The sequence below is a fragment of the Peromyscus maniculatus genome, chromosome 21, assembly GCF_049852395.1.
Source record: "Peromyscus maniculatus bairdii isolate BWxNUB_F1_BW_parent chromosome 21, HU_Pman_BW_mat_3.1, whole genome shotgun sequence".
Taxonomy (NCBI): domain Eukaryota; kingdom Metazoa; phylum Chordata; class Mammalia; order Rodentia; family Cricetidae; genus Peromyscus; species Peromyscus maniculatus.
The window spans coordinates 42,595,512-42,608,269 of record NC_134872.1 but is presented as its reverse complement, the minus strand read 5'-3'; the positions used below and the strand labels follow the sequence as shown (position 1 = coordinate 42,608,269).

General features: G+C 38.3%; 1 long non-coding RNA gene across 1 annotated transcript; it reads right to left on the bottom strand.

Moving 5' to 3' along the window:
• Positions 1-260: 260 nt before the first annotated feature.
• Positions 261-12,514, bottom strand: LOC121824737 (uncharacterized). The gene is made up of 2 exons (XR_006066697.2): positions 12,344-12,514; positions 261-846 (listed from the first exon to the last, which is right to left on the bottom strand). It is a non-coding gene; the product is annotated as an uncharacterized LOC121824737 (long non-coding RNA).
• Positions 12,515-12,758: the final 244 nt, after the last annotated feature.

Genomic DNA, 12,758 nt, shown 5'->3' with positions numbered 1-12,758 from the left:
ATGTTTTGCCTGCATGTATGTCTGTGTACCGTGTGTGTGTGTGTGTGTGTGTGTGTGTGTGTGTGTGTGTGTGTGTGGTGCTTGAAGAGCCCAGAAGAAGGGGTTAGATCCTTTAGAATGGGAGTTACAGATGGTTGTGAGCACTGGGAATTGAATCTAAGAGTAGCCAGTGCTCCTAGCTGCTGAGCCATCTTTTCAGCCCCACACATGGAATTTTGAATGTTTAGCAGTCAATATAAAACATCAAGAAAGAGGCAAGATTCACTTTAATAATTTATCTGCTTTAATGTATCTAAGACATTATGATTTGAACCGTCAATATAAAATGTCTACAATATGTCGTATAAGATTTCACATTGAAGATTTGCAATCTGGTGAGCATCTGGCCCTCAAGTTTGAACTAAACGTGTTCCACCATTTACTCACCCTAAGTGGCTGCCATGGTAGACAGCATGGCAGTAGAGTAGAGCTGAGGAAGACCTGCTTGAGTTGAAAGAGATTATCTTGAAGGAGAAAGTTGAAAGTTGTGCAGCTCTTGAAGTATTGCTACAGGAACCAGCTGTCAAAGGCACTGCAAGAGGAATGGAGTCAAGGTCTTCCCAGCTTCATTTGATCTCAGATGCAGAATCTGGTACGGCTGGTGGAGATAATGTTTTGAGATGTTCACTATAGTTGCCACATGTCCAGTTTCTTCCCTCATAGGGATAAAGACATCATGCTTCATTGGTGGTTCAGGGTAGGAACGTGGACTGAAGAACGTTGATGTCTTCCACTTTTGCTGTTGGACTTTTGTTAGAGAAGAGCCTTCCATCCACTTCTAGAACATCATCTCTTGAAGGAACTAATCTAAATAGATGGAGATACATAAGCAGACTAAGGATTCAATCATTTTCTCATCATAAAAAGTAGCAGATAGCCAGTCAAAGTGATGTTTATTTTTTACTCTTATCCAGTGTGTGTATGTGCATCACAGATCACATTTGAAAGTTAGAGGATGACCTTTAGGAGTTATTTCTCCCCCTCCACCATGTATGTTTTAGGAATTGAAATCATCTCCTTGGGCTTGGTGCCAAGTGCCTTTACCTGCCAAACCATCTCTCAATTTCCCAAGGGAATGTTTTCAGAATTTTGCAGTATTTTACTTTATAACACAGTACTTGGTACATAGTAGGTGACTTTTCTTGTCTGTAGAATGACATACCTGATTTTATACAAAGAAGATGAGTTTTAGTACCAGCTGAGAAGCTTTCAGTGTGTCTGACTGATGGAATGTGAACATGGCTGTCAAATGACATGGGGAAATACACTAAAACAGCAAGATAAACCCAATTGAGTCGACTGTAGCTTTTCTATTCATAGCCCCAGTGAGTGATGACAAACGTTTAGCATTTACCACAGTCCAAATCAAAACCCTCGAATGGTATGACCACAAAGGCTGGGAACTCTCAAGACAGTAGGCTAATGGACAAGATATATTTTTAATTACTGTTGGCATTTTGCTTGTACTTAATCCATTACATAGGAGCCAGGACCATGCCTCTTCCTCCTAGTTTCTGACTTCATCTGCTGCTGGGGCTGAGCTTGGCTAGCAGCATTAGGTGTAAGGCCAACCGCTAAGGGGGTGAGTGATTGACCTGGGTGACTTATCCATACCACAAAAGAAACCAAATGAGCACAAAGAAGCACGCAAGCAATGTCCTCAGATGTTCTTTGCTAATGTTTTCTGCTTATGAGGGTTTTTAGGCAAGATGCTGTATTGAATCCAGGCTAAGATCAAGCCTTTACCTTTACATTTCTCTTGATAACAGTGGATAAAAAGATTTGTTGTCCCAAGGGCTAGTCCTAGGTGACAGAAGACTTAGAGTCAAATCTTTTCATTGGATACTATTTGAGCTAATTAACCTTTCTAAGTTCTCATTGCATTAATTTATGGATTCATGATTTTAAAGCACCATCCTGTTTTCCCCAATTTCATTCTGTGAGTTGACTGACAAGAACTACTACAGACAAGAAAGATAGTTGCCACAGCATATTTGAAATGTTTAAATGACTCTTATGATTGACATTGAACATAACAGCACCAGGTAGCAACTGTAAAAGGTGACAATGTCTCTTTGCCCATAGTGATTTTATGTTTATTTCTCTTTTATTTTAAAACTGTATTTATTTATTTATTTATTTATTTATTTATTTATTTATTTATTTATTTATTTATTTATTTATTTATTTATGTGTGTGGTGGGGCCCATGTGCATCATGGTGCCCTTGTGGAAGTCAGAGGACAACTTGCAGAAAATCGTTTTTTTCCTTTTACCATCTGGATCCTGGGGATCAAACTCAGGTCACCAGGCTCAGTGGCAAGCCTCTACCTGCTGAGCCCTCTTGAAGGCTCCTGGATTCTTCTTTTGAACTGACTTATCATCTCCCGACACTACACTGCCAGACATACTTTTCCTGTTAAGTATATACATATTTTTCCTTCCTCTCTGCTTGCTTACTTTCACTACAGAGTGACAATTTTCCTATTATTTTTGTTTTGTATTCACCCTTTGCCCATTTCCCAATAGCCCATGTCACTGGTTTTTAACAGAAATGTAATCTTATTTAAAATCCTCTTATTTTGTGTAACTTCCCATTAAGTCACAAGTGTGTGTCTATTATAGATATCATACACACGGTCTGTGAACATTGTCTAGTGACACATTACAAGCCATCTTAGGGTACAGTGGCTTCAGATGAAGCCAGTTTACAACTGTCAATCCCCTGTAGCTTAGGACCACTGCAGGGATCTGGGCCCAACAGCTCTGCTGCAGGATGTCAGCAAGGGTCACTCATTTAGCCATATACGGTTACCAACAGAGATGAAGCAGGTGATCTTAGATAGTTTCCCATATGTTACAGGCATTATAACCACCTCTCCTGAGGCTTCTGTCTCCCCAAATGACTTGGGCTTTCTTGCAGTATAGAGAGACCTTCTGCATCTTGGCTGCCTTCCATAGTATTCCAAGATTTAAAGGCAAAACCTTAGGACTGTTGTTGCTGGCTTTTGTTTTGTTTTTCTTTTGTGGAGTCCACCACCTAGCTCCCAAACCAATCACTCACAGAGAGGCTTATTCTTAATTATGAATGCCCAGCCTTAGCTTGGCTTGTTTCTTGCCAGCTCTACTTAACTTAAATTATCCTGTCTACCTTTTGCCTCTGGGCTTTTCCTGTTCTCTTACTTCTGCAAATCTTACTCTTATTCCATGGCTTGCTGTGTGACTGTCAGGTATTTTAGACAGGCAGAGTAACACAGCTTCACAGAGTTAAATAAATGCAACAAAAACAAAAGTAACACACCTTAAAATAATATTCCTCAACATTTCCCCTTTATTTGTCTAAATAAAAATGAAAGGTTTTAACTTTAACATAGTAACACTATATACAACAAAAAATTATCAAGTAGGAATTACATTTACAGTATTCTGTCCATTTGTAGTTAGCATATTCAAAGAAAATAATTCATTATCTATCCTATCTTAGTGAATCCAAAGTTTTACACCTAACTTACTTTCTATCATAACTAAGAAAAACTGCAACTATAACTATCTAGTCTTCAACTCCATCAAAGACCTGGAAGGATGTAACATCTGAGTAAACAAAAAGAACATTGCAAACAACTTCCAAAACTCCAGGAATGACAGAGACATCTGCTGTCTGGACAGTCACCCAAAGTTCCTGCTGCAACATTGAGGCAACCATCTTCAGCCTAAAGGCCCATGGTATCTGGTGAACTTTTCAGTGAAGCAGGAAATTTGAAGGTCTGTCATGACTTGTTTTGGCAAAGTTCAGCAGTCACTTTCATGTGTGTCCTGCAGAATATCTGGTAGACTCTTTTATGAAGCAAAAATTTTGAAGGACTGTCCTGCCTTGTTTTGGCAAAGTTCAACAGTCTTTTTCCTGTGTGTCCTGCATGTCCAGTCTACACAGCACATTGTCAGCAGTCAAAGACAAGAACAGTTTCTTTGCCCAGTGGCTAACCATGCCACAATGAAAGCAAACTCCAAAGGCCATCATCTCTGAAGTAAATTGGTGCCAGGAACAAATGTGTCTCATTGTCATGAAAAACTTTATGTTAACAGAACATTTTAAGTGCCATATTCTGTAGGTCTTGGAAAGGGTTGAAGACCACCTATCTATCTAAAATATATCTCTATATGATCTGGAAAGTATACCTAACCTATGTTCCTGATTATCCTATATAGTTTATAATAGTTTTCAAAAAACTAGAACTTGACCCTACGTTTCCAAATAAACTGCATAGGCACACTATCTCAAACAAAAATAGAAACATACATACAATATGTTGTAACAAAAATAACCTTAAAATTTCATCAATATACCAAAATCCTTTAAACAAGAGAAGAAACATACAAAAATAAGTTTAATTTTGTATCAATACCCTATATTCCCCTAAATGATAACAAACATCCATAACCTACCAAATAACCAAAAGGCTCCCACAACCCTCTTGGGAATGTGGATGTTGTTTTCTCCAAATTGCTTCCTGCTGATTGTGGATGAAGTACCTTTAAGATCCCCTAGAGAAAATTTCAGATAATAGCCACATCTTGGGAAGATCAGCAGCAATCTTTGCTGATAGATATCATTCACCAAGATTCAGGAGGTCTTGCATGACCACACCTGATCCATATTAACCCTGAAGGAATCCACAGCCTCTCATCTCCTGTGGGAACAAAACTTCAAAGCATTTTTTATTTCCATTTGACAAATATATTTTTGACTTCTTTTTTAAATCATTCCTAGAATATGTAGGTTGATTCATTTAAGCAGTCCAGTTCACAGTCTCATAAGTCCTAGCAGCTGTCTTTTGCTCACTAGCCATCAAAAAATTCAAAACCAACACAATACTATGCAGGATGCAGACTCACTGTGTGCTTTCCATCTTTACATGGCTTTTTCTTTCATATCACTTTTATTCTCTATTTAAAGACTTTTCTATTTTTAAACTACTTCTGTCTTCCTGTGACTGTCTATATCCATATTCCTTCTTTTTAAAGCCTATGCACATTGTAAAACACCCTGTAACCTGTTTAGAGATTTTTATGTCTGGACCTATTTTATTGCGTATCTTCAGCCTTTTTTTGATCATATGAGCAAACCTTTAAACTGATAATCTACACCTGGATGCTCTTCAAGCAGCTCTCAGTGGGCAGCTTGCTTCACTGGCTTCTTGGATCATGAAAACCAAGCATGAAGCTCGAGGCAGGTTGGATGTTTGTCTGACCAGGAACTGCATTCAACCTTCCTAGAGCTCCAGAATGTCCATGCTTGCACTGTGGCAGGCACTTTTACTTAGTTTTTTGTTCCTACTTAATGTACTAGCTGCTCAAAGACTCACAGAGCAGGCAGAAACTTGTAAAGGAGCCATATCCTCTCTTTCTTCTTCTTCTTCTTCTTCTTCTTCTTCTTCTTCTTCTTCTTCTTCTTCTTCTTCTTCTTCTTCTTAAGTTTTCTCAGGCACTATAGAAATTCAAGCCTACTTTTAAACACCAAAATGTTGTTTGTTTCTGCTTTTTTGGGAGACCCACCACGCAGCTCCCAAATAAATTACTCATGGAGAGGCTTATTCTTAATTATGAATGTCCGGCCTTAGCTTGGCTTGTTTCTTGACAGCTTTACTCAAATTATTCTGTCTACTTTTTGTCTCTGGGCTTTTTCCGTTCTCTTACTTCTGCGACTCTTACTCTTACGCTGTGGCTTGCTATGTAGCTGGGTGACTGACCCCTGGAGTCCTCTACCTTCTCTGGCTCTTCTTTTCCATCTCAAAATTTTCCTTCTATGTATTCTGTCTGCCTGCCAGCCCTGCCTATCCTTTCTCCTGCCTTGCCACTGGCTGTTCAGTTCTTTATTAGACCATCAGGTGTTTTAGACAGGCACAGCAACACAGCTTCACAGAGCTAAACAAATGCAACCAAAACAAAAGTAACACACCTACACACCTTAAAATAATATTCCCTAGCAGACTGTAAGCTCTTTTTTTTTTTTTTTTTTTTTTTTTTTTTGGTTTTTTCGAGGCAGGGTTTCTCTGCGTAGCTTTGCGCCTTTCCTGGAGCTCACTTGGTAGCCCAGGGCGGCCTCGAACTCACAGAGATCCGCCTGGCTCTGCCTCCCGAGTGCTGGGATTAAAGGTGTGTGCCACCACTGCCCGGCAACAGACTGTAAACTCTTACTCCACAGTAATCAGAGGGGTTCAGCAGTCACCAACAAGCCATATTTGAGATTTCCTGCATTTCCAAAATTTCATTCTCAGTAAACGGCTTAGTTCAGGGCTGCTTGGGGTTACTATCTTCAGTCTTAGAGACAGAAACTGGAGTCACTTCTACCACATTCCAGAGGATACATCAAACCAGGAAATTGGCCTAGAAGAAAAGGATCTGCCTCTTGGTGGGATGAGTGTCTAAGAACCTGAAGTCATGTTTAATTCATGGCAATATCTGTTTCATTTTCTACATGTTTTAAAAAGCACACACATTAGCAAACTGGCCATAGAAATATGTGCACTGTACACTATGGACAATTTGATTCCACTTCTCAAAACATCAGCAAGATTCTGAAAAATATTGAGGTAAAAAGCAGAGCTTTTCGAAAGAGAAGTCGTTTTCTATTTCTTTAAAATAAGTTCTTTGTCGCCGGGCGGTGGTGGCACACGCCTTTAATCCCAGCACTCGGGAGGCAGAGCCAGGCGGATCTTTGTGAGTTCGAGGCCAGCTTGGTCTACAGAGCGAGATCCAGGAAAGGCGCAAAGCTACACAGAGAAACCCTGTCTCAAAAAAAACAAAAAAACAACAACAACAACAAAATAAGTTCTTTGTCATAAGAGCACAGAATTCTTCTTAAACTTATATTTTTACAACATAATGCTTGTTAATTAAAAAGATCTCCCCAAAGGTTCTTTCATGACTTGGACACATCTTTGTTGCCAATCTGTGCAAAGGCTAGTTTCTTCATGTGTGTTTTGACATTGACACAAGAGCTTCTCTCCTATTCTTGGGATGCATCTAATTCCCATCAGACCTGTGACATAACCTGTAGCCACCACCAGTTTCTTTGTGGAAGTTTACGATCTGTGTGATATATGCCTACTGAACCATACGTCTGTGGGCTTATGGTAAAATTAATAAAACTGAAATTAAAACTGACAGCTCCAAAATGATTGCTGCCCTTAGCATATGGAATAACTACCAGGAACACTTATGGGGTTTGTTGCAAGATTATAGACAGTTACCCAATGGGGGATAACATCTGAACCACATTGCTAAATCTCGCTTGACAGGTTTTGGATTTGGCATAATTTCTCTACAGTATTTTGTGTTGGGTGAGCAGTGAGTCTGCCGTGAGTCAGATGGTGTATTATTTCTGAGCTTCTTGGTCTCTCCCGTACAAGCTCTCCTTCACGTCTTTGTCACACCCTCTTTTTTTTTTTTCCTTTCTATTTCTCTGTCTATATACATTCAGTCTTATCTAAATATTTTAGCAGTTAGGCCATAGCTAGGGAATTCTTTGTGAAATATGATTATAAGAAAATCTTTTTGGTCTGGCTGCACATCTCAGCACTCACATTTGAGAGTCTGAGGACACACATAAGCTTTACCTTTGCCTATCTGTTCCTTTATTATGATTTTCTTTCCCATACCCAAATGTTTACACTCATTTCTCCCAGGATGGAAGAAATGCAAATTGCAAGAATTTAGTCTTATTTAGACCTACACTATGTTCACTGATTCAATCATAAAAAATAAAATCTCTCTTGGCATCGATTCATGCATTCACAAGCATGTACACACACCCATGCATGCACACTGCTATTATTAACTTGTGCTTTCATAGTTCTATTTATCTCAGTTTCTCTAGTGGATGAAGGTCTGCCAGACAGAAGTTGACTTTGCAAAGAACAGTGACATCCATACAAAAGAGAGACTTTTGCAGTTTTGGCAAAAAAAAAAAAAATAATTAATTGGTTGCTACAACAACAGAACAAGACTTGTGTAGTGTAATTATGCACAAACATCTGACTCTATAGTCTAGAAATGAGGTGCAACTGTTGAAAAGTTGAAAATAGCCAGAAAATAAAGCTGGCATGAACTTGAGGTGACTTTTTTTGACAGGCACTGTGCACCCCAGGCTGACCTTGGACACATGATCCTCTTGCATCATCCTCCTAGTCACTGGGGTCATAGGTGTGCACCACCATGCATGTCTTGGATGCTTTAAACCATGTTCTCTGTTCCTTGTTCCAGAAGTGCCTCAAAACATAGGAACTTGGTAAATATGCTCCAGGAATGATAAATTAAAGCTAACACTCATTGACAAATTCAGTGCATTGGAAGAGGCCTACGACTATTATTCAAAGTCATGGGACCCACATGATAGAGGAGAAGTAACTCTGGGAAGGAGCTCTTCATGAGCGAAGGAGTGCTTACTTGGTTGTAAGTATTAGCACATTTTATTTTATAAACCACAATCCTTATATGAAAAGACCATAAACCGAATTCTCACAAAATTAATACTTCTAATACCTTTCCTTAGTTTAGGAAAATATTGTCAACCCATGAAAGGCTCCCAAAGATAGCTCAGACCTCTTAGTAACCCTTCCCCTGGTTTTATTTGTAGTTTTACCACTTAAGCATAAAATCCCAACCACCAATTTTTAAATTTTATATAAAAAACATGCAATTTGTTGCTAGTGATATAGATATCACATAGTCTCCCTATGTAGGTAGCCCTTGTAGGCATGAAATTTTCCCTGAGTGCTAGGATTAAAGGTGCCTGGCATTTGTGATTTTTTAATTCAAAATTACATATGTGTGTGTGTGTGTGTGTGTGTGTGTGTGTGTGTGTGTGATTTATACATACTACATGTAGATGCAATTATGTAATTTCTATTACTTTAAAACAGTCCATTATATGAAAAGCACAATAATTTATTTAGTCACATTATTTGTTGAAAGGAATTTGTTCTTAGTTTTAGCACAAACACTGAGATGCCCTTTACAATGGCAGATTCATAAATGACATGCCCCCCCATTCCTGCCAAATCCATATTGAACCCTGGACATAGAGTTAATCACAGCCTGTTCTAGAGATATTTTCTATTTGGCTATAAAGGATTGGCTAAAGAATCTCTTAAGTCAAATTTCTCCAATGAATGCCTTCATGAGAATTTTAAATTAGGATAAAATATATGTCCTTGGCCTCCAGGAAGAAAATGTGTGAATAGAGGCATCATTGGCAGCCATTTTATGAAGGTGCTGGAGAAAAGTGAACCGCAAACACAGAAGAAAAAGAATGCAGCAGACACTGGAGGTGCATTGTTGTAAGACAAAAGCATAATTCTCATTGCTGAAACCCTGGTGTTAGTTGGTTCCAAAGCTTTTGAATGCTGATAACAAATTTTGCTTTGGTTTAGGAGAACTTAAATGCAGCATCTGTTGTGCAGAACTTTCTTCCCAGATAAAATCTTCCATCACATAGGAAAGCTCACTAAACTCAGAAGGTAAACAGCTCAATAGTTTCAGGAAGTCTCTGCAACTGACCAGATTCTCCTGGCCCTTTCTTCCTGAAGCATATATATGCAGTGTAGCCAGCTCAAAGTCATTATCAGACAAGCTGGACCACCTGAAAAAGGTACTCCAACTTCTTCAGCAGTCTGCAGGCTGTGCAGTGTGTTTCAGGTCCCAACTTTCCTGAGCAGACACCCGTGCTGGGGTGGGCTTTGGTGATGCACCTGTCTTTGAGTCATTTCTGCTCCTGAGAGTAACACCTTACCCATATTCCTATAAGGAACCCCAATAAATGTACCTGTCCACCAAATTGGACTTTGGTAGTGTCCTTATTTAGATTGTTCATTGTTCATTACCTGGGATAAATAGACATTTGTTCATGTCTCCTCAAGAACAGTGTCACATAAGAGCATCTGCTGGGTCCACATACAAACTTTCTGTAAAGCACCTAGTTCTGACTGTGTCATTTAGACTGTACAGTATAGCAATTGTACACTGGGGATTTAAATGTTGGATAAATGATACTAAGTTCTTGGGAACTTAAATGAATAAATCAACCTCTCCTTTCCAGTAACACATAGAATCTTGAACAAAAATATCTCCAAGGTTTACTCTGTATGTAGCACAGAATTATCCTATCAAGATAGCAATACTAAAACTTGCAGCTTACTATTTGAACTTAGCTTCTGGAGTGACAATAGAGATCCCAGAGAACATTTATTGTAAAATTATTTTAAAACCAAAATATTTCAGGAATCCTGTACTTAATAAATGTATTCTCCATTAGGATGCTTCCTGGTATACAGCAAGCACTCACTAAATGTTTGCCACATGAAAGGACCAATAAAAGCTTTAATATAGAGTATTTTTATCCCATCTTCAAAAGCATTAAGCATACATTTTAATGCCAGCTTTCATTTGATGCTTTGAAGAAATTCCTAGTCTTTACAAAAGCCAAACCCAATCTTAAAACACCAGCTTCCGCTTCTGGATTCTTCTGAGTGGAAGGGGTTAATAGAGTCAGATGCTGCCAATAGGATTTCCGCAAAGCACAAAAGTACAGTGCCAACACAAATCCCCCAAGAGTAAACAAAACTCGGAACTGTTGCAGACAATAAATTGTCAATACCTTATAGAAGAAATGGATAATGAAAACTTATCATGCCTATAGTTAGTATCCTCTTTAAAAGAATTTACAGAGCCCATGAAATTAAATTCTGTGCACAGTTCTCTTAATTTGTCCTTAATTAAACAATACTCCATAAATGGTGCATTCAGTGACCAAATGTTCAGAGACAGCAAAATGGTGGGTCCCAAGCCATTAGGAATGAAATAAAGGCAGTCCCTGGAGAGTCTGCAAGAATCTGGTCTCTCTAAGTGACAACTGATGGTTTAGGAAAGATAATTAACTTTGCAATTACAAACTGCAGCTTTCACCAGTGCTGTTTCCCCAGCATAATCTCTTAAATGTTGGATTATTTACTATAACCTGAAATAGTTTGCTTGGAAAGGAAAGAAACCACAAAAAGTAGCCCACCTTAGGTTGCTGAGTTCATCAGGAATTAAGTCTTTATTGATTAATTTAATGGGTATTGTTTTTTATTTCTAATGTTAGATCAATATCCATTTAATGTGCAATGACCCTGCAGATTCTCAACACTAACATTTCAGCCATAAATTTATACAAATATAAAACAATATACTTTCTTCCACAAAACCAGAAAAATAAATATTTCATTTCTTAATCGCTAAGTCAACGTGAAATGCTTGTCCTATAAATTAAGAGCTACAACTTTTAAGGAACTCTCATTTTTTTGTAGATGTAGTAACTTTATGCCATTTTTTTCTGCTTAAGTGATTCTCTGAAAATCACATTACTTTATTTATTATGGATTTTTAAATTACCTCAGTACCGGAATAATCTGGTTTTGCTTTTCCTCCCCCAAAGAATTCAGTCTACCCAAGTCTACCTGATCAACTTTTCTTAATGTCAACTGACACTGCATTAGGCAAATGTTAATGGCAGGGAGGATTGCTTTTAAAAGATCTGATTGTGGGATGGATGCTTCATTGCATCTTCAAAGACAAAAGCGTGAGCTATAAAAATGCCCTGGATTCATTTTAAACCCCAAATTCCTATCTTCTTGTCGATATTTACAGCTCATCAGATGACCACACCTTTCTCTAGTTTGCCTCATATTTTGATTATTTCTGCTTCCAAATAGATATGCTTGTGTGTGCTTGTTCATATGAGTCTTCTTTCATAGCAAATGCAGTAAAGTTGACTCAGTCATGTAAATTCCAGTTTTCTTTTATCTATACTATACAGTTAAGATGGAGAGCTAAAAGACATCAGAAGGATACCTTGCTTTTGATTTAGTGTTTCAGTATGTCAGGGAGGATTTGTCAGATTGTGTGGAGACATTCAAATAATGCATTTAGGGTTTTATCTAAGACCCCTTGCTGTTAAGTAATCTTTGTATGTTTTCTGGAAGTGGGCAGGGCCAACATTCCCATCTTCCTTCTTTTAGTCACCCATCAAATATTTATTGAATTCTTACTACATGCTGTCCTCATTTTTTTTTTTTGTTCTGTTGCTGTGATAAAACTCTTTGACAGAAAGTGACTTAGGGGAGAAAAGTCTTATTATTTTTGCTCATAATACTATATCACAGTCTATCACTTTGAAGAAATCTCAGTAAAAAGAACTTGAGACAGTGGCAAGGGCTGGTCACATTATATCTATAGTTAAGAGCAGAGAGAGGATGATGTATGCATACCTGGTATCCAGCCAGCTTTCTCCATTTTTATAGAGTTGAGGGCCCCAAACCAGGGACTAATGCTATTCACTTTCATGTTGGGTCTTCTCTAGTCAATTAAGGCAATTAGTACAACCTCCTGCAGACATACCCACAGGCCAACCTGACCTGGACAATCCCTCATGAAGACTCTCTTCCAAGTGATTCTAGGTTTTGTCAAGATGACATCACTGTGACAGTAACTTATAGGTAACATCACTGTGATATCACAGTAACACTGTGACAGAACTTATAGGTACAGAATATATGCAATGCCCTCAAGGAAATGACCCTGGACTGAAAGCCAAAGCTGTTTGCAGGTATTTGTCATACATATATAGTCAATGATGACTTACTTGAACATCAAGAAATAGGATAATGGGGTGTTTTGTACCTA